Source organism: Seriola lalandi, unplaced genomic scaffold (genome assembly GCF_002814215.2).
Source record: "Seriola lalandi dorsalis isolate HSWRI2012SDOR001 ecotype SW California unplaced genomic scaffold, Sedor1 jcf7180002054784, whole genome shotgun sequence".
NCBI lineage: Eukaryota > Metazoa > Chordata > Actinopteri > Carangiformes > Carangidae > Seriola > Seriola lalandi.
The window spans coordinates 1,552,909-1,575,293 of NW_019525337.1; the positions used below are offsets into that span (position 1 = coordinate 1,552,909).

Here is a 22,385-nt window from a genome sequence, read left to right on the forward strand (position 1 = left end):
GGTAATTTAAATAGCGGTTCATGGGATTTATTAACCCTCAGGGGTCCCTCTGTCCTTTTTTGGACATTTTCTTCACTTTTCTTTTTTGATTTGCTGATCATTTTGGCTGTGTTACAGCTGAAGGTATGGATTTCTGCAAGAAAGTGTCTTTTTTGACATGTTTTTAAAATCTAATGTCAGTTACTGTTACAGGTGTATTATACACTGGTAACACATTTTGTACCCTCTGGGGTTCCTCGCGTCCAAAAAAGGACACACAAAGAAAATGCTATAAAATCATCATATATCAATAATTTCTTCTGCTTTTTTTTGCATACATCTCTTAAACCACTTCAGTTCTGCTCAAACCTACCAAATGTTTATTAGTTTTCAGGATTTTAACCCTTTAAGTGCCAGTTTGAAGACATGTTGCCTCTTGTTTTATTTAAAAAAAACAACACAGAATATGAGATATTTCCCACATAATACATGATGGAGGGATGTGACATTGTTTTATATCAGAGTCTTTTATATCAAGAGATTTCTCAAAACCAGAATATGATCAGGGTGACTTTTGAACACTGGAAATAAATCATGTACTCATCCCGGCAGTAGCCCCTGTGGCACTCAAAATTTCCCTGGAATTTTCTATTTGTTAATGCAGTCTTATTTTGGGCTTCAGTGAAGATTCAAGAAAAAAATATTTCAAAATTTACATTTAATACTTCATGCAAATAAAAATTAAATTCTGTTGAAATTTTTATTTCATTTTATTTTAATATTGGCAACCACAATCTTCCATAGGTTTCTTGATGTGTAATGTGTGGTTTGGCTTGATTTATTGATGTATTGGTTCACTGTACTGTCCTGTCGTGCTCGTCCAACCACAAATATCAATAGATTCAAATCCTGACGCAATCATGTACAAAATAACTTAATGACTTTGGACAGATAGTCCGGCTGCTCGCCTCTCTATGTAAAGTCAGTCAGATTTATCAATCTACCACCTGTAGGCAGCCCAGTCAATACATAGACCTGACACAACAAACCTCCTCTCACTCCAGTGGCCAGTTTAATGTTATAGGTGGTCTGGATGTTTAAAGATGACAGACACAAAAAGCATTGAAGAAGTCTGTAAGCGTATTATTATACATGTATTATAATTCATGTAAGTGCATCCCAGCTGGGATATGCAAACCATACAACAATCATAACATGAATACAGCAGCGAATCTAACATTAGCTGACATTACCTGAAATATTAACTTATGGTTCATAAGCCAAATCATGCATGTTCTGATTACATTGATGTGGCTGTAGCTTGGTTTTTGTGGTATTTTCATAAAAAAAAGTCCTGAACCAATCAGCTACAACGTATCAAACACAAGTTAAACTGATTCTTAAATTACTATCATTTTGGAAGAAAGTCAGTCAATAAAGTGAAAAATGTCTTTCCCTCTTTGAAAAAGACAGATTCCACCATCACTCTCATCAGTGCTCCTTCAGAAGCCCTGCTTCCCAAATTCATGGACGCGCATTGCCTCAGCAACAACACAATGGCAGAATCCAGAGTGTCTTATCAACCTCCAAGGCTGAAAAATGAAGCCGACATGGAAGTACTAAAATCTGCACTTCTTCGAATGACCCCTTGAGGCTGGCTCCAACAGTGAGTTAATCTGTATAGACTCTCATGTTAAAATGCCTAATTTACAGCAAAAATAAACATGTTTACAGCCTGGTACAAAAACAGTTTTGGTTTCTAGAGCTAATTTTCCCCTTCATGACAACTGTTTATATAACTTACCTGTTTACATTTAATTAAGGCTTAAAGTTATGGTGAATTGAGGGCGTGCCCTCTTTGAGTGACAGGTCCACACAAGCTCCACCTCTTTGACTATTTTTGGATTAGCTGGGAGTTAGGGGTGGAGTCAGATACTGCCAAGACGGCAACAGTGGAGCAGCTCACTCTAAGCTTCAAAACCGCTCTTCAGAAACCTGTGGGTGATGTCACAGAGGCTACTACATCTTTATTTACAGTCTATGGTCTTCTGGCAGTTAGTTTAGTAACATGTAGGAGAGTAGGCGGGAAAAGGCGAAAGCTTTTGTCAGTGTGCGGGCAGACAACAGTTTCCTAGAGACAGTTAGTACCAGTGTAAACTCGATTTGTGTCAAACTCACAAAGATACCAATGGAAAGTATTCAGTACTTTATTTCTGACCAGCACTGGTCGGTACATTTGTTAAACCTCTCAGTACAGGTTGGGTTTGGGTCCCATTCAGAACTTGAATAAAATAAATAAGTCCAGCCACTGTATAAAACTGAAACTTTGTTTTCTTGACAGAGATAAAATCCTCAGTGCAACTTTGACAAATTCAGAGCGAGAGAGTGGAAAGCCTTGAGCTTTTTCAAGTGCTGCACTTAACAGCCACAGAGCTCCACTGTAGCCGTCAGAGAAGACTGGCTGTCCAAGGTCAGTTTCTCCAGGCACAGGAAGGAAAGACAGTGAAGAATCAGAGGAGTGAGTTGGGTGGAGGAGGGACAGGCTGATAAGGATGAGAGCTGGAGGAAGGAAGAGAAGATAGAGGAGTAAAAGCTAAACAAAGAGGTGGTGCTTGTCTGCTGCAGTTACCGATGATAATGGCTGTGCCCTTTTTCATGTTTCATAGCTCGAAGAGGGGGCTTAGAGATTTATTTGGACATCAGCATCAGGGGAGGGGGACCTGCAGGACATGGCCTGACAGGAGGACCCCTGACCTCTCCTCTTGCCAGAGCTGCTTGGGGTCTTATGAAATACCCGAGGGGCCCCAAGACTAGCCAGTGTGTGTCAGACCCCTCAGTGGTGTCAGATAGCTTAAGGCCTTTTTTAAATGTATTTTTCAAAAGGGGGGAAATCAATAAGTTGGGTTGGGGAGAGGCGGCTGCAGAAACATGAGCCTGTGATATTTGCTGTGAGGCAGGGCATGTTCAGAGCGCTTGTCAAAGATGGGCCTCCAAGAGCATGTTTGGACAAAAATAAGTCGATAAATGGACCTGAAGTCACTTTTTTTTCTTTATTTTTTTAGCAATCACCAGTGGCACACAGTTTGTACACACAGTAGCTTATATACAACATTTTGACTGCACTATTCCAAGAAACCCATTTTTAATGTCATTAAATGTATACATTAAGGAGAGTGTAAAAGTGAAATCATGCTTTTCTATTGAGGTGGTCCCATCTTATATGCAAACAGTGTAAAATGCTTACGCGCAATCCTTTGTGGTGCCTCTGCAATACTAGACATGTTGCATATTAAAGGATAAAGCTGTTGATGTTATCCTGTTCTTCTATTGCTATTGTCAGAAAAAAACACATAAAAAGATTAAAACCAACAGTGAGTTTTTCAGTCTGTCAAAATTTTCTGATTTTTGACCTTTGTCTGTGGCACTCAGCCCAGCTCACTGGTTCCTGTAATGGAAACTACAGTAAACTACAGTGTGTGTGTGTGTGTGTGTGTGTGTGTGTGTGTGTGTGTGTGTGTGTGTGTTTGTGTGTTTATGGTGATGTGCAGTGGTGTGGCTAACTGATGCATTTTTAATAGTTTTTGGAAACAATAGAGCTCAATGGCTCAGAAGATCAAGATGTACCACAATAAGAAAAATATAGAATATTACCAGACTTATTATCAGGCCATGCTGTGCATTTATACTATCAATAATTATGTTTATATTCTTTTAATCACAGTGAAGAGCAGCTTTGTGCTACAATGGTTGCATCGTTGAAAAACAAGATATGATGCTTTTCAACCTGCATCAACAAAGAATATTCGTTTGCTCGTTGGACAAAAGCACAACAACCCAAGGTGACCAGTCTCTACAGATAAGATACTGAGCCCCATATTGGGCCCGATAGCTGTTCCATCAGTGTATGAGTTTGCATACAGGTGTGTTGTATGAATGTGTGATTGAATGGGTGAATGTGGCAAGTATTGCAAAGCGCTGTGGTCAGTGAGACTACAAAAGTGCTATATAAGTGCAAGTCCATTTACAGAGCATACAGGCCAACCAACATATTGGAATACTAACATCACAGTAAGGTAATACTGCCTGATCTTGTTAACAATATGTTTACAAGAAGGATATCTTGGTGTCTATTAGAAATGATTTGGCTGTAATCTTCCCCCTGGATTTACTTTTTATTCCTGGAGGTTCATGTGAAATACAGTAAATGAACAAGCAGTCACTTTTCCATGCATATGTACAAAGCAAGAATATCCAGAACCAAAACACTAACAGACCAACAGACAGACTAACATGATCAAAAATTAAATCCCCACGTAGTCACACTGAAGATAGAAAACAGTTTAGGATAGCTTGTGAAATTGCAGTGACAGCGGTGTTATTCTTCCTCACCCAGGGCTTCCCTACCATGCATCTTGGATTGCACTCTGGCCAGAGACAAAGCGGGTAATTGAATTCACATTGTGTCTGTGAGGGGAAGCAGGGAACAAACTCCTCCTCTCCCCAGGCTGGCCCATGGCAGCCAGTGTGATGGTGATATTGTACTGACCCTGCCTATCAGGGGTCACGATGGGGAATTATAGTGTCGGCTGTCAAGCTGAGACCCATATTCTGCCCATAGGTAAGACAAATTCACAGCTCCAGAGGACCAAACTAGTTTCTCTGACACACACACACACACACACACACACACACACACACACACACACACACACACACACACACACATACACACTATCACTTTTCTGAACATTCATTCTCTCTCACTGCACAGCCTCGCTCTCATTGGGTTTATGGGCCTATTGTTGCCCTCCAGGGGCAGGAGAGGGGAGAGAAATTACCAGCTACAGCAGAGCTTAGCAGCTGAGTCAGAGTGACAGACACTGAGGGCTGATGTCTGCTGGTACATCATAGTTCATACTATTAAACAAACAAAACACTTGTAAAAGCCAAAGAATGGTTCTCAAAACAACAGTGGTAGATACTGTTAGTGGAGTTTGAACTGTTTTGATGTTAGCAGAGGGGATGTGCTTATAGCAGACTGCCCTCCTGTAAAAAACGATACACTCATACAGGTCGAATCAGAGGGTTGTTCAAGTTCAAGATCATTCTAATGTTAGTCAGACCGTTTCACAAAAATAAAGACTGACTCATTTTAAGACAAAAACATTTGACATCTTACCCCCAGGCTAACTCAGGCCTAAGACTAATGTTACCATGCTAACAATCAATGACACCTGCGCTGACCAGTATCACCCAACAACAAAAAACAGGCAAACATGGCTCATAATTTGTGCTTTGCTAACATTGTTATGGAGAGAGAAGAGAGAGTTTTAGAGACCAAATCAGATTTTTCTTTTTTTGCTTCACTCTTCACTGAAAGTAAAATGTCTTCCAAAAGACAAACATTTTCTGCTGGGGTAAACAGAGCTTGGTTAGATGGTTGGGTGGTTGGATGGTTGGATGTTTTCCCACTATTGGCCATGTTTTTATTTTGAAAAAAGTCTTTATTTACCCAGAATTCATTGTACCACAGTCTTACTTAAGAAATAAACTGCTTTGTGCAACAGATGAATTCAGACATCTATCTGAAGTCTGTTTTTGTTTGTTATATCTAAGACACAGTCAATCTATTTTTGTGAAACCAGCTCCTGATTGGTTGTTAGTGCCTCCACTAGAAAACACTAAAGGAAACCCACTGTCGTTCCACATCATGTTTTGGCACCAAGCTTTGTTCAGACAGAGCACAGTGAGAGTAATGTTGTTTTTGGGCCATTGTAGTAGTAGCAAAGTAGACATAAGTGATAACAGCAGCAAACCAGCTGAATCATGTCAGCTACACAATAAATATTTATCTACCTAAATATTGCCTTATGTGAGATCTGGAGGGCAGGCCCCCTGGAGAGGCATAGAGCCACTGTAGGGGGGGTTATGGATGACCAGGGGAAAATATGCAGTGAAAGTAAATTGAATGAATATGATTTTTGTTATGGATATGTTTGTTAGGGTTAGGGTCTGAACATTTCTACATTTATTAGTAGGATGTCATGACAGCCTTCAGGTTTTGGTCTCAACTCACCACATTGAGGACTGTCACCTGGAGGAGTGGACTTAATGTAAGTGTTCAAAAATAATACTGATCCTTTGAACTGCTTTTATTTAGAACTTTGAGTACATACTGTAGAGTCTCTCCTCAGTGCGTACACAAACATGCATATTCACACACACACACACACACACACACACACACACACACACACACACACACACACACACACACACACACACTGCTGTGGGTAGTTGACCTCTCCTCACAGCCAGCCGTATGCTTAAGAAGAACCTGTCTTCTGTCCAGCTTTTTCTATCAGCGCTCCCATCACACACTGACACCACAGCAGTACTTCAAAGAGGCCTGCTTTTGATGCTAACCATCAATATGCATTTCATCCTGCACTACTTTCTCCCCAGCATTCCTCCTCTGTCTTCCCTCCGCAGTAATTGCCTTCAAAGCCAATTAGCACAAATTATTTGCGACCGCACTGGTGGTAAAAATCCAGCGCTTGTCGGTGGAGGTGTCCTGGAGGTCAGATGTATTAGCTCAGTTGCTCTCATTTTCTGTAAGCTCTTTCCGGCCTCTACTTGTACAAATAGGCTATCAGCATAACCTGTGTGAACCTTCCTACATTAATCTCCAAATGTCTTGCAGGAGGGTTTCTGTAAAAGCATTATTAGAAGAGCAGAAGCTCACAATTTTTCAAGGCTCACAGGGCATGTTGCCCTAAACATGTGAGACTGGTAAGTATGTTTAGTTAATTTGTCAGGTTGCGTGTTGGCGGTTTGCATCCGCAGCCTAAGCCGATGTTTAGCTAATGCTGCCAGAGCCGTTTCACTGCAGAGCCTGCCTGTATTCCCCCTCGGAAAATACATGTTTTACTCTGTGAGCCAGATCAAAGCAGAGACGCTGGGATCAAAGACCAGCATCACGCCGCTTTGGTCACATCTGTGTTGTTTACATGAATGCTAAAGGCACTTATATCAAATATTACCAACTTTGAAAGATATATGTGTTGAATCAAAGTATTTTGATGTCACTTTTGAAGTACATCAGTGCATTTGGGGATAATTTTGAAAATCTCCCCACAATTTCACAACAATTTTGTAAGCCTTAAACAAGATGGGAGGACTGAGCCCTGGTAGAGTATGCATCTGTTTGCATCTCCCCCACATTTCCAAATTCCGCCACATCCTCGCTATCAACAGCAAGGCTCCCTGTAGGTATGTCTCTGAAGAGCTTAGCCGGGTGCCCAGTGTCCATAAAATGGACTTAACTCCACAGGATCAAACACTCGCCATCAGTGCTTCAGCATACCAGATATAAATATAATAAAAAGAGGGGCAGAAAGAGATGGATACTGTACCTCTTTCAGGCTGTTGTTTATCTGTTGACCTCAGATATTCTCTTCTCAGTAATCTCCCCCGATGGGAGGCTAAGGAGGAGGAGGAGGTGAGGCAGCGGAGGGGGACTGCTGGGTGGAGGTGGGGGGTGGCTAAGGAGCAAGGGGGATGGAGGAGGAGAAGAAGGGGGTTCAATGACCTGTGAGCCGGCCTGCTGTTGGGCTGGGGGCTAAATACTCCCCACCCTCCACCTCCCCACCCCCTTTACCTCTAACTGGATTATAGACCTTGCCATTCCCCTTGCAAAGCAGCAGACCAAATCTGACACCCAACCCACCAACACACACATACGCACACACAGACACACACACACACACATATATATGAAATTAGAGGTTCATCTCTGCAACAAAAGTTCTCCCTCCTTCTGTTCGTTCCTCAGTCTTTCTCTGAGCTCTCCTCTGTCCCCTCCAGGAGGGTGAGGGGGCACCGTGTTATGAAAGGATGCAACGCACCTACTCCCCTCAAACATCCTCCTTTCACCAAATACACCCCCAACCAGGGGTCATGACAACCAAAATGTTTCTGTCATTGACTGAATTTTTCTAACAATGACAGAAAAAAGGTTGCCCGCCTTTTTGAGATATTAGAGCTAGTTAGACGACAGCTTCTGTGGCATCACATGTTACATCATGGAGTTGTACCTCGTGTTTGAGAGAGCCTTGTTGACTTCTGATCACTTCCCTGGGAGAAATGTTTCCCAACTTCAAAACTCTGGCTAAAGTGGAGCTGGTAATTCTAGTTTCCATTGCGGCAGCAGAGCTTGAGCTCATCCTTCAGAACAAAACTGCAGTCATGAGAAGTCATCTGTCCAAGGCAAAGATGCAAACTTAATCCCCCAATGTGTTTGATTACACTCAAGTGAGCACCCAGTTTTAGTTTCAGATTAGTTTAATTTAATTTCTTGTAAATGGTTATTCATATTTTATTTTTAATTGTCATATTCTGAAAAATTGCATTGTTCATATTTGTTTGTTTCAGCACAATGGCCTTAACTGTCACTGCCAATCATTCATCTGCTTCATGTGGTGCCGACATGGCAAGTCAACAGATGGGGTTTCTGTTTATCTTTTCTTTCCATGTGCTTATAAATGCATAATCTGAGTTGTTTATAAAAATTAAATGCTATCAAACAGCCACAGCTATGTCACACTGTCATTAAAGATTGAAATTAAAATGACAGGTAATAATTTTTTCGAACCTGTGCGTCAAAATGACGGACAATTAGAAAGTCCAACGCAACCCCCCCACCACCACCACCACCCTCCCACCGCCACCACCACCCCTCATCCCCCCATCCCCTCTCTCTATCTGTCTCCCTGTGTCTCTGCCGGCAGCTGACCCCTGACAGAGTGGTATGTGTTGGAGATAAGTATGTCAGGACTCAGGAGGAATGTAAGGTTCAGTGGTTTAGGCTGATCTGCTGTGTCTGGCTCTGTTTACCACTGGAAGAACTTTCTAAATACATGTGTGAGTACACAGACACACACACACACACACACACACACACACACACACACACACACAAACACAGACACAAAATCCTTAAAAACTGCTTGATTCCAGACTGACAACAGCAGAGTTGTCCTTGTTTAGTTACAACACATCAGACAGTGTGAAGCAAAACTTCATACTACTGACAGAACGTTATACAATGATATAAAAGTGATCATGTAGATTAGCTGTGTCATAATATATGTAAACTGTGCACAACAGCAGAAGAGTTTGCTGGAAGTAAATCTTGACAAATAACAATAAATCCATCGGCTTAGATCTGTGCAGCATCTCAGCTGCCAATTTTAGCATAAGTCATACAAGAGCAATGGCACCAAGACTGGCAACCTCACTATGATGACGAGGCTCAGTAAAGCTGCACACTGTCACTGCACCTGAGAAAACTGTTGCAGCCTGTAGAACATTTCACATTTCCTACGTCACGTTTTTGTGCACATTCATAACATGGGCACCAAAATGTTAAGGTGTCAAATTCCTGAGATATAAATCTATAATATTCATATACACTGAACAAACATGCAGTGTGTTAATGAAGCCAGGCTAGCTGTTTCCCTCTGTTTACAGTCTGTATGCTATGTCTCTATGCATCTTTTCTAACATGTTCAACTATTCCTTTAACCAAAGGATGGTGTGAGTAAATAATATAAAGGAGGCAACAGTTTATATTTTTACAGAAAACAACCTACATGTGCTCTTGTAGCATGCAACATGTCTGTTGTCTGCTGTTCAAAATCATCAGAATTTAAAGAACATTTTCATTTTACCCAGTGACTTAACCACAAGCTTAACAAAAAAACTTTCCTTTACCAAAAGAATCAGTTTGTCTACATCATACCTAAAATATATACACATATAAATCCATAAAGTCTTTCTGACCTCAGGTGGTACCAAGCCATGTAGATGAATCTGGTTTTACTTGCCCTGGTTTTGAGATGTTATGAGTTTTCATTGGAGAAACATGATCACTGATGAGATGATGTTTTGTGGATTATCAGGATTAAAGGGACAACTTCTATTGGAAAAATAAAAGGTTTTCAGTAAAGTCTAATTACTTGCACTGTATTTGGGTGGATGAAGAAATGTCAAAGACAGATTCCTCTAATAAAACCAAAACAATCTGTATGGACAGATTAACATGAAGTCAGAACTGCAGTATGAACTCTTACTGCAGCGCCTCCTTCTTCCTCACCTCCTTTAGAAACTACGAGGAGAAATAAATCTCTGTTCCCAAACACAAAGAGCAAAGAGATTAAAGACATGTAGACTGTATATCACATACTCTGACTCCCACTCCAAGTGCAGGAGAGGTGTGCAGTGCAGCTCAGTTCAGCAAACAGGTCAGCGCTTCAAGGTCCTGCGCTGGCTGACTGACAGTTTGCTCTCACAGGGCTGAGTGGCCTGAACATTTCATGTGTAAACCAGTGATAGTCTGGCTAGTTTCAGATGTCATGAAGAGGAGCTGGCAGGCGGAGAGCAGCCACAGCAGATGCAGTCCGACACTCCCAGCCCCCGGAGCAAATCCACCAACACAAATGCCTGCTCAGGCAACCGGAAGAGGTGACAAAACACATCAGGTAACTCTGCCTTTCCGGATGGTTCCCACCCTCTCCTGTCACAGATGCGAGATGCCTACATGTCAGACATTAATGGTCATTGATAGTGACAGGCACCTTTCCGAGGCAGAATGTGTGCAGTGGGGGCGTTTAACTGGTTGTTAACTGGTGCAGCAGATGCCAACTGGTCGCTGGCAGCCAGAGAAAACTAAGCCATAAACATTACAGCAAGGCTCTCTCTCATCATCCTCAGAGGTTGTTAAAGCAATTAAGTGTTCATGTGTACGATGGACAGATGTCGGGAGAAAAGGGGTGCATAATTAAGAAAGCAAAGCTCATTAGTGGCCCTGTTGATGTTGAATAGGACAACAGCTTAGCTTTCTAATTCTGCTCAGCTATATGCATTGAAAGACAGGGAGATAACAAAGCAGCAATATCTCATATCAGAGCTGCCAGAGAGGACTACAAATCAATATCATGATTAACTGTCACATTTTACCCTGTAATGTTAAAATACACAATATGTTAAATGCACCTTTGCACAAGAAATCTATGTTCTCTCAGTGTTACAGCAATAAGTTAAGGTGGCAAAGGTCCAACAGGACAGGAATATTTTTTTGTCCAAATATCCCACCGACTCCCATCAGAATTAGCAAATATGACAAGTTTCTAACAGCAGGCTTTGTTACTGATTATTATCTGCTCTGGTTGCTTTAAAGCTAAAAGTCTGTTTACATGTGTTGGGGAGTGTTACTGCTTTTGTGGAAAAAAGTTGTATAAAGTCTATTGTGGCTCCAGAGGGAGCTGTGCAAAGTCTGATAAACTCAAGAGATGTCACTCAAGTTGCATTGTGGGCAATGCAAACACTATATTTTGATAAGGAAGAAGGATGAGTGGAATAAGGAGTGCAAAGCTAAATCAGTGCAGTACTTTAATTAAGTTTATTAGGGACATAAGAGTAATCAGTATTTGATAAAAACTCTCATGTCTCGCTCATGTCTTCAGTTTTGTCTTATTATTTCATTTATTTCCTGTTTTACTTTAAAATCACTAACTCTCCCTCTCATTTGAGACTCACTTCCTGCCCTCATGTGTTTCCCACCACTGTGATTGTCTGCCCCGTCCTAATGTGTTGCACCTGAGTCTCATTATGAACCCTCTCCTGGTCTATCTTCCTCTTGTGCCAGTTCGTCTTCATTCAAGAGTTCCAGTCGTTTTTCGTCCATGTGAGGCAAGGTCTTTTTTCTGACCTTACCTCAGCTTCTACTTTGTATTGTTCTGTCTGTGTTTATTTGCTCTCTCATGTGCCAACCTTTCTGTCCAGTAAAAAGACCTTCATTTTTTAAACCTATTTTTGTGTTGGACTCGTGCATTTGAGTCCCTGTCTCGTGGTTATTGGTTCTTATCTTATTTAAGAAGAAAAATATCTATATAATACAGATTATAAATGAATTTAGAAAAAATATAAATTATTTCATTTTTATTATTTTCTTTTTCTTTAAAAGGATTAGATGAGCAACAGCAAAGAGGGGGCGGTCAGACATTAAACATTCCAAATCTCTACACTGGAAAAATATTCTTAAAGAAATACATGCAAGATCATACAAAAATTAATAATAAATACATGAGAATCAATTACTATCTTACAAATAATATATATATATATATATATATATATATATATATATATATATATATATATATTTCTATATTTATTATTTCAGGGGCAGCTGTCTTCATGGCGGTGCTTGAGGGAGAGGTCTGTGCTGGCTTTCTGTGTACACTCTTCTCAAGCACACAAATTTATCAAAATGTTAGAATGAACTGTATCTTGTGCACACAATAATAATAATAATAATAAAAGTATTTGATTTTGATTACACAGGATGCAGCTCAAAGTGTTTTGACAAATATTAAAGAGAAAGTGAGGTAAATCAGGGAAATCATTAAAAAACGGGAACATTTTAGACAAAAACATTTTCAAATAAATAAAAAAACATAAAAACTCTAAAAGAGCTAATTGAAAGCTAAGTTGAACAGCTATGCTTTCAGTCATCCTTTAAAAATGTCCACTGAGTCCGTTCCTCTGATATTTATTGATAGGGTGTTCCACAGTTTAGGTGCATAATGGGTGAAGGCCCCTTCCTCAGTTTTATTTTGGGAGACATTTGGAACATTTAGAAGCCGTACTGTAGATGATCTAAGGGCTTGTGGAGGCACATTAAACAACAGACAATCAGTGATGTAAGAGGATGCCAATCCATTTAGAGCTTTGTATACAAGTAAAAGGAGTTTAAAATCAATTCTAAAAAATACAGGGAGCCAATCAGTGCAGCCAGGAGTAATCTGCTCTCTCCTCCTTGTTTTTGTTGAAAGTCGAGCAGCAGATTTTAAATTAGCTGTAGTTTCTCAATTCAGAAACATTTCATGTGCTCAGTGTCATAAAACGTGGCCTCAGTATTTTTTGTTTTCCTCTCTATGGCCTCCTAATATTTAATTTGACCCATGACATAAAGACTGACAGTGATTAGTTTGTACTTCACATTATACATGAGATTCATAATGACAGCTTTAGGTTTATTTTTGGTTTGTTGAACAGAACGATCTCATAGCAAATATGACAAAAAGTAAGTTAGTAAATTAGTAAATTACACTATTCATGACTGCAGCAGAATTCAGGAGCGGGCTTTATTTTCTAAATAGTTTCAATCATCTGTCATTTCAGATCACATAATCAAATCTCAAAACAACAGAAAGTCTGCACAACAGAAAATAAAGAAATGGAGGATATTAGATGATAATTAGCCACAGTTTTGTTCTCTCAGCAGATGTCCTTGAGTTTTCTACAGGGGGATTACATGCTGGAGCAATGTGGGGGGATGGCAGGGTGGCATACCAAATCCAGTCATTAATCCTGTAGAGTTCTCAAAATTTCACATCACAGCCAGGGCTGGGGCCGTCAGCAATCCCCTCCGCTGCTGCAATTGGTGACATTACACTGAAATATTAAACACTTGTGTGCATCATGCTTTTTATGCACTGACGCATATTTTGTGTAGTGCTTAGGAATATTAAAGCATAATTTATATTTCAGGAGTTTGACACCTTGACATTTTTGCACCTCTGTTTTGAATTTCAGCATGCGGTTTGACATGTTTGTATTAATAACATTGTGATCTCAGAGGGCCATGGCCGCAGGCTACTTGAACAAGACTACTAAAGAAAGGGATTTCAAAAGGAATTGTAGAGCAGCCTAGGGACTCGTCAAAATCAGCCCTGATACTGTTGCCCTGATAAAAATCCATTACCCACAAACGTGAGGGGGGGATGGTGGTTAGTGTTGTGTGTGCGTGTGTGTGTGTGTGTGTGTGTGTGTGTGTGTGTGTGTGTGTGTGTGTGTGTGTGTGATTGAGAGAGAGAGAGAGAGAGAGGCTCATGAGTTTTCTCAGGCAGTACAGTGTGTTTGAGGTGTTCAGTGTTTTACTGGACTGTTTGTGGTGAACTGGCCTGGTGTGATCTCCTGAAGTAAATACCTATTTTATTTCAATCCGAGCACTCACTTCACCCATTCTCTCAATAGTCTGTCTACATCAGCTTAAATTATGGCCTATTTCATTGATATTGCACAATTAAGAGATCGATAATTTCATTTTAACAAATGTTTCTCAGAGACAGAGCTGCTTTTCGGGCAAAAATGATGTTGTTTGGATATTTGTTGTATATTTGTTGTAAGATATTTTGAGAATTGAAAATGCAGATAAAAACTCTTTCATGTGCTTATAACCAAAATAAGAAAAAATATCAATGGTAACAAAAAGTGTATCTTAATACTGATTTACATTTAGTATTAGGGAGAAGAATCAGGGAGAGAGGATGATATGCAGCAAAGAGCCATGGGGCAGACTCAAACACATGCCACTGCAGTTAGGACTAAGCCTTTATGGTATGCACTCCACCAGGTGAGCCACCAGCACACTACTGGTGTATTTACCTGTAGAAGGCAACCATACATGTATTTTCTCACAGCACACAGAGCTCGTCAGTCAACCACTCCTTCTCCAATCCACTTGTAGCTAAAACTGCTTTGTTATACTTGATTATATTATTCACAGCACTTTGAGGGCATAGTTGAGAAATGAAATGACATGTACAAAAATTGTGCCTTTGCATTTTTTATTTTCAAATACGGGACCATCCTGTATTATACGGGATGGGTGGCAACCCTAATTAGTTGTGTTGGGCAGCATGGCGCCTGGTGAATGAGAGAAGAAAATGTCAATGTCAGGGTTCTTGCGAAATTATAAGGAAATTACAAGTCGGATTTCACAGTTCTGATCTTCAGGAGTGGAAGCTTTGATACTTGTGCAGTCACCAAAATAATTACCAACATCTCTGAAACCTTTATTTTGCCTTGTTGCACCTGTACTTGTGGTCAGATCAAGATAAGTAGCATATTTAGTTAACTAGCTAACCTATCAACCTTCCCTGAGCAAATAATGAAATGAAATAACTCATTGTGGTTATAGTGTCTATTTTAGATCTACCGTTCAATATGAGGTTTCATCTTTGTTGTTTTTAACCAACTTTTTCAGATACCTTGAGCTTTGAACTGTTGCTACCATATGATGCTACCATCAGCATGCTAAGATGTTCACAATTACAGGGTTAACACACTGATGTTTAGCAGGTATGATGTTTACCTTGTTCATCTCAGTTTAGAATGCAGAGGTCAAATACTGGACAAAGTCAAGTCGAAGTCAAAGTTATTATGTGTATTATCAAACTTTATGGAAATCTATCCCATAATTGTATAAATATGTTGCATAAAACAAAAAAAGTCAACCTCATAGTGGTGCAAGTCAGGAGATCACTACAGTCATGATGTCATGAAGTCAGGATTAATCTTGGGACTATGAATATCTGCACACAATTCTGTGTAATTGTGGTAGAGCCATCCCTAAAGCCTCGCTGCTAGCATAAAAGGAGGGATGGCGTATTCATTTTAAATCAAATATACTAAAGTGCAAAAACGCAATAAAATAAAAATGTATCACTCAGAATACTTTCATTTAAGTATTCAGGCAGAGAGATGGTCTTTGCCTCAGACAAATGTAAAACCTGAACTTAATTCAGTTATGGACCCAGATACTCTTTTACTTCATCATTATCTGCCTTGTCACAGTTCTGAATCTCAGGTCACCTGCCTCACTTCAGCATTCCTTGTCATCCAGATCCCAGTTAGTAATTTTCCATTCACCCTGTTCTCCTGCACCTCCCTGCATTAGCCACTCCCACCTCATTAAGCCAACTCTATTCACCTGGTCACACAGCTAATAACCCTCACCCAGTATACAAACCCCAGCCTTCCAGTCATTCTTTGCCAGATTATTCTTCACTGTCACCTATGCAAGACTTTCCCTGATTTGCCATTTGGATCTCCCATTGCCGACTCAACCTGTTTTTCGATTCCCCCTCATCGCCTGTTCCCCGGTACACAACTAGCCTTTTGAACCCGACCTTGAGACTCCTGAGAGTTGTGTGCTGCATCTGGGTCTACCTCTGGCCCGTTACATGCCTGTTATCCATTTACTGGCAGTGGGTATGTAGACAGCACAGGTTCTGCTAAGTGATTCGATCTGAAAGCTGAAACATAAGAATTAATATGCAGTTAGTACTAGACTAGTGTAACACAACACATAGGAGCAGAGGGGAGTGCCAGTCAAACACTGGGTTATTGCCCTACAGTTGTGGAGACATGCACTCTATATGTCAATTAAATATTATCAACTATACCACAGCCAGACACCTCAGGGTGACATTATCACCCTGACATGTGATACTTCCTCACTCCAATATTGCACCTTGTACAGTGTTCGTGTGGGGGTGGAGGGGGGAATTGACCTCCATGGACATTAAGCCTATAGACTTCTAGAGGCTTTAAGTCATTATGTATCTTAATGACATGTAAACAATAGATGTGTTATAATGAGCATATTCATGATCGATCAGTTTACGTTACTGAGCACTTTGGTGTATGGTAAAAATTGGAATGGTATTGGTCCTGTATACAGGTGTTGTGTTATAAACACAATGGAATTGTATGGGCCTCCATAGACTTTATTGCATCATATACTATATTTTATAATAACTGATGAACTGTATATGACATTATAATTCATTACTAAAACAAATCTTGTAAGAATAGCTCAATAGTGTCGAACATTGCATTAAAGTATAGAGTAAAGAGAGAGTTATGTGTTTTCAGAAACGTTTAGAGAGCCTTGAGATAGATAGATAGATAGATACTTTACTTATCCCATAGGGGAAATTAATATGTCCATTAGCACATTGTTATAATAATAATAATAATATGGGGTTAATAACGAATAAACAATAATTATTAAATTAGTTCACTCCCTTTGGCTGAGGTGTTGTATAGCCTGAGGGCAGTGGGAACAAGGAATCTCCTGAACCTCTCTGTTCTGCAGTGCAGTGAGATTAGATTCTTGCTGTAGCTGCTTCTCTGTCCTGCTAGAATGTTGTGGAGAGGATGGTTGGTATTGTCTAACATGGCCTCCATCTTACATTGCATATATCTCTCCACAACAGTCCTGAGTGAGTCCAGACTCCTGCCAAGCACAGACCCAGCTTTTTTGACCATCTTGTCCAGTCTCTTTGTGTTCATGTCGGACATGCTGCCACCCCAGCAGACTGCAGCATAAAAGTACACTGTCCACCACTGACTGATAAAACATGTGTAGCATTTCACTGCAGACTTCAAAGGACCTGAGCCTCCTGAGGTAAAAGAACTGGCTCTGCCCCCTCCGATAGATGGCATCTGTGTTCAGGGACCAGTCCAGTTTACTGTCCAGGTGCACACTTAGGTATTTATGAGTGTGCACCACCTCAGTGTCATTCCCTTGAATGTTGACTGGCTGAAGGGTGGGCCTAGATCTCCGAAAGTCCATGACCATCTCCTTGGTCTTGGAGGTGTTCAGAAGAAGGCAGCTCTTGTCGCTCCATTCACTGAAGGCCATCGTCAGATCCCTGTACTCCTCTTCCTGCCCGTTCCTGATACACGCCACAATAGCTGTGTCATCCGAGTATTTCTGGATGTGGCAGGACTCAGAGTTGTTTTAAAGTCAGCCGTATAGAGGCGGAACAGGAACGGAGCCAGAACAGTCCCCTGTGGAGTCCCATTGCTGCTCCCTGAGACACAGTTACCCAGCCTGACGTACTGTGGTTGTCTTGTCAGGTATTCCAAAATCCCTTCCAGCTTGTCTTTAAGAATGGGTGGTTGGATGGTGTTAAATGCACTTGAGAAATCAAAGAATGTAATCCTCATGTAACTACCTGGCTCATCCAAGTAAGAATGGGCCCAGTGGAGCATGTAAAGGATGGCATCATCCACTCCAATATGTTCCTTGTCGGCGAACTGTAGGGGATCAAGTGCATGTTCAACCTGTGGCATCAGAAGTTGGAAAAGCAGCTGCTCCAGGGTCTTTATGATGTGTGATGTGAGGGCCACCAGTCTGTAGTCATTTATCTCAGCTGGTCATCCTACTTTAGGGACTGGAACAAGACATGGTGTTTTTCACAGGACCAGGACCCTCCCTGTTTGTAGACTTACGCTAAAGATCCTCTGGAAATGATCAGCCAGCTCGGCTGCACTGTCCTTTAACAGCCTCGGACACATACCATCCGGGCCTGTTGCCTCTTGAGCTCTGCCCTCACCTCTTCCACTGTAAAGGACAGGAAACTTGACCCCAGTGTGGAGGGAGTTGCAGCTGCAGTGTCAGGTTGTGAAGAAGATGCCTTAGGAGAAGCTGCAGCTGAAGCAGTGGGAGAGGGAACAGGTGAGGCTGTTCTTCTCTTTATAGCCAGTGATGGTCCTCATCCCATTTCTTTTTGTAGTCCTCCTTCACCTGCTTTAATTTCCTCTTCAGCTCATGTTGCACACACCTGAGCTTCTCCCGGTCTCCATCCCTGAAGGCCTCCTTTTTCTGGTTGAGGAAGGTCTTGGTATTACTGGTGATCCAGTGTTTGTTGTTTGAAAAGCAGTGTACAGTCCTTGCAGGTATTACAGTGTCCATACAGAAGTTAGTGTAGTCTGTGGTAGATTCAACCATTCCGGGCTCCAGTTCCTAAATGAGCAAGTGGCTTCAGAAAGTATTCAGATCCCTTCACTTTATTGTGTTGTAGATTTAATTCTAAATGGATAAAATTGACATTTCTGCACAAAAACACAAAGTGAAAACATTCTTTTTAAAAATTCTTGCTGAAATCTGTCATATACATTGGAGTATTCAGACCCTTACTTCAGGACTTTGTAGAAGTCCCTTTGGCAGCACTACAGCTTCATGTCTTCTAGTCCCCAGTCTGAGCTTGTGTGCACTCAGAAGCAGGTTTTCTTCTGCCACGTTCTCCCATCTCCGCAGAGATGTTAGGTTCTTTCTCTGTCACACATTTGGCTGGAAGGCCAACTCTAAACTTCTTTCATTTCACAGGGATTGAGGCCATTGTGCTCCTGGGAACACTCAGAGCTTTAGATATGGTTTAAAACCTTGCCCTGACAGTTTTTATCACAGTTTTATACAGAGAACTCCCTGGACATCACCTGACCACAGTTTGGAGTTCCTCAGCAAAGGGTCTGAATACTTTTGCAAATGAGATTAAATGAGAGATTTCAGTTTTTGATTTTTAACAAATTTGTAAAAATTTCCAAAAGCATGTTTTCAGTGTGTCATTATGGGTTATTGAGTGGAGACTGATGGACAAAATGTTACTTTTATCAATTTAAAATTACATTTACAACACAATAAATTAAAGTTATTTGAATACTTTCTGAAGCTATTACAGCTATTACAGTCCTTACAGCTAAAATTAATTCAAGCTATCTTTCAAACTGAAGAAATGGCCTTCATGTTCAAGTTTTTTTTCTCACTATTTCAAGTGGTGTCCTGTTGAAGCACACTGAAAGAAACCCATCTCATTCTTCATCATTGTATTCTAATGAACCTCATTTATATCATGAATGTGGGTTTTTTACATCACATTGTATTGATATTGTTATATTTTGATCATGTGTGCTGCTGTCCTCCCAGTCTGCTTCCCCTGATGATTATTCTGAATGAGAAACCTCAGACAGTCATGACAGTCTGAACTGCTCTCCATCACTGCACAAAGCATCCATCTTCACCTGAGTGTCTCGTGGTTAACTCGGCCTCAGCACTGCACTGACTTGTTAAAAATCTGCATCATGAGACAATAAATGCTTTCACTTTCATATGTATCACTGACAACTGAAGAAATGTAGCTTTACATCTGACTCAAAATAACAATTAATTCCCAACAAACCAAATGTTTTCCTCTGGAAAAGATTCACTTGCTCCCATCTTGAGGTGGCACCTCCTAGCCACATTTAACCCAATCAGGCTGCTGTAGATATAAAAAATCCAGCCATACAGTCTGGACACAGGCTCTGGATATTAAGAACATAGATTGGTTTAATTGAATTTCTAGTGTCCACCGCTCCAAGTCACCAGAGTAGAGATAATTCCCTTATCCACATCAATGCAGGCCCTCTGCTGGGCTCAGTGAAAGGGGCTGGGGACCTGCTGTTTGCTGGTAGGATCTGCCACAATCAATTACACAAGCCTTGTTAAATACCCCCGTGATTTCCTGACTCACCCCACACTGACATGAACTAAGTTAAAGGAACCAAACAACAGCAGCTGAGACAAATAGCCCCAGATCATTGTCCGGCTACAGTGCAATTTGGTGTCTTAAGAAGGCTTAAGCTGGCTGAAGTAATGCTGCAAGATGCTGTACTTGTGCTGCTTGATGTGGCCTGTCCTGCAGCTTGCCAGGGGTCTGATGAGGAGGGCTGACCATTGCCCTCATGGTAACCACTACATAGCTGTGCTGCCTCGCTAACTTGAGGGCTTCTTTCATCCTGCTCACTCACCCAAGTGCATTCTCGGCCCAGGCTGGTGCCAACACACACTCTAACGCATGAAAAGATAAGCTTACATGTGCAGAACTTTGTTGGAATACAATCAATATATTTCTTACCTTTGTTTTCCTCTCTTGTACATGCAGTAAACTCAGTGAACACAGTGAAGCTACTTATTATGCTTCTGAATTCAGCTAACAATCACTTTTCTTCTACTGAAGTTAACACGCTAACCAGCTAGCCATGGCACATCTTGTCGCTTTCCAACACCAAGTCACTGTAGTATCCAGTCTGTCCTGAATATGTAGCCGTTTGATGTAGCCCTGACGGAGTCTAAATGGTTAGCATACTAACTTCAGTAGAAAAGAAGAAGCAAAACATGAGGGTTTCTTTCCACATCAGGAGACAGTTGGTGAGTAAACGAATGAAGTTTGATGCTGAACTCAACATTTCTTCTGGACTGGTAAGTAAGCAGCTGTTAATGCTAACATTAGCTATGTAGCAATAGGAAAACAAATAGCTCCTTTAACCAGCTGGCCAACATAGTTTTTAGAAGACATTATTCATCAAACAAGTTGTATTACACTGGTAAGGTAGCCTGAGAGAGCTGAACATATGCAGCTAAACAAAACACAAACAAATGGATATTTACAGAAATAACTTGATTATATAATAAAAATAATGAATGAAACACAACTAACCAAAGAACAATTTGACATTATAGTATTAGTATAGTATTTAACACATATGTGAAACAACAAAAACACCGACAAATTCTCCAAGTCACACAGAACAAAACAGAATTCACTAAAAATTGATGCACATACTAGCAACTCATTCTGCTGCACAAAACTGTGTCCCAAATCCATATCACATATTTACAACACCTACTACATGGTGATTATTGTAGTATGCTGTTTTTACAGTTAGTATACAAGACATCTAAATACTTAATTGTTTTATACCAAACATAATAATATAGTATTTGCTCAAAGATCAAACATATCAAATATCATCACATATCAAATCAAACTGCAACTTTAGAAGATTTTTTTTTAAGATTTTTTTTGGCTACATACTGACAAACATACAGATATACTACACATCTGCATGTTCCTCAGTTGTACCCCCTGAAACCTGTAACTGTTGTTGTGTAGTGTGCAACATTTCTGTATCTGCCCGTCTTTTCTGCTTTGCATTTCTTCATGCTGTGCAAATTGGTGAAGGTATTTCTTAATTTGTATATTTTTTCCATAAATGTGATGTATGTGTTGTGAGAATGGTTTAAATTTTTTCTACATGTGCTTGTTTTTTGTTCATTTCCATGTGTTTTCTTAAATTGTCTAGTGTTCAGTGTAAACTGTAGACTGGCTTAAACTACAGTGGCCATGGAGAATCATGTCATGTGTTTTTCATTTTCATTTTCAGAGGAATAAGATCAAACAACATTTGTTCATAGGATCAATTAATTGGTTTGTTGACAGAAAATATAGAATAACACCAGACTTACCCATAGGCCTCAATCTATTCTTCAGTCATATTGGTTTAAATAGACTCATAAATATATAAAGGATTGATTTTAGAGTCATTTCCACCATCTACTATATTTCCAGGCTATCTACAATCATTTGATTGAAAATACCTTTTTCCTTTGACTATTAGGAGGAAATAAAATTTAAATTCCTTGGTATTTAATTTATAAGACAGTTTGTGGATTTGTACACTTTCTTTCAACCCGTCTTTGCTTTTAACTTGTCCATAAATAGACCTTTCAGAGTAAAACCCACCTAACAAAAAGAAATGGCAGTAATCAAATTCTTTGAGCTGTGGCTGTCTGAAATTAAAATGAAAGTTTTTGAAGTTTTCACTGTGAAAGAGTTCACTGTTGAAAGCCAACTGTTCTGTGGTTATTTTACTGTATGACACAGTGC

General features: G+C 40.3%; 1 long non-coding RNA gene across 1 annotated transcript in view; it reads right to left on the reverse strand.

The window, feature by feature from the left end:
- Positions 1-390: 390 nt before the first annotated feature.
- The window catches only part of LOC147817987 (uncharacterized), a 273,041-nt gene continuing 251,046 nt past the window's right edge, over positions 391-22,385 (reverse strand). Inside the window, exon 2 of the long non-coding RNA XR_015438419.1 lies at positions 391-627. This is a non-coding gene — a long non-coding RNA (uncharacterized LOC147817987). The remainder of the gene's footprint in view (positions 628-22,385) is intronic.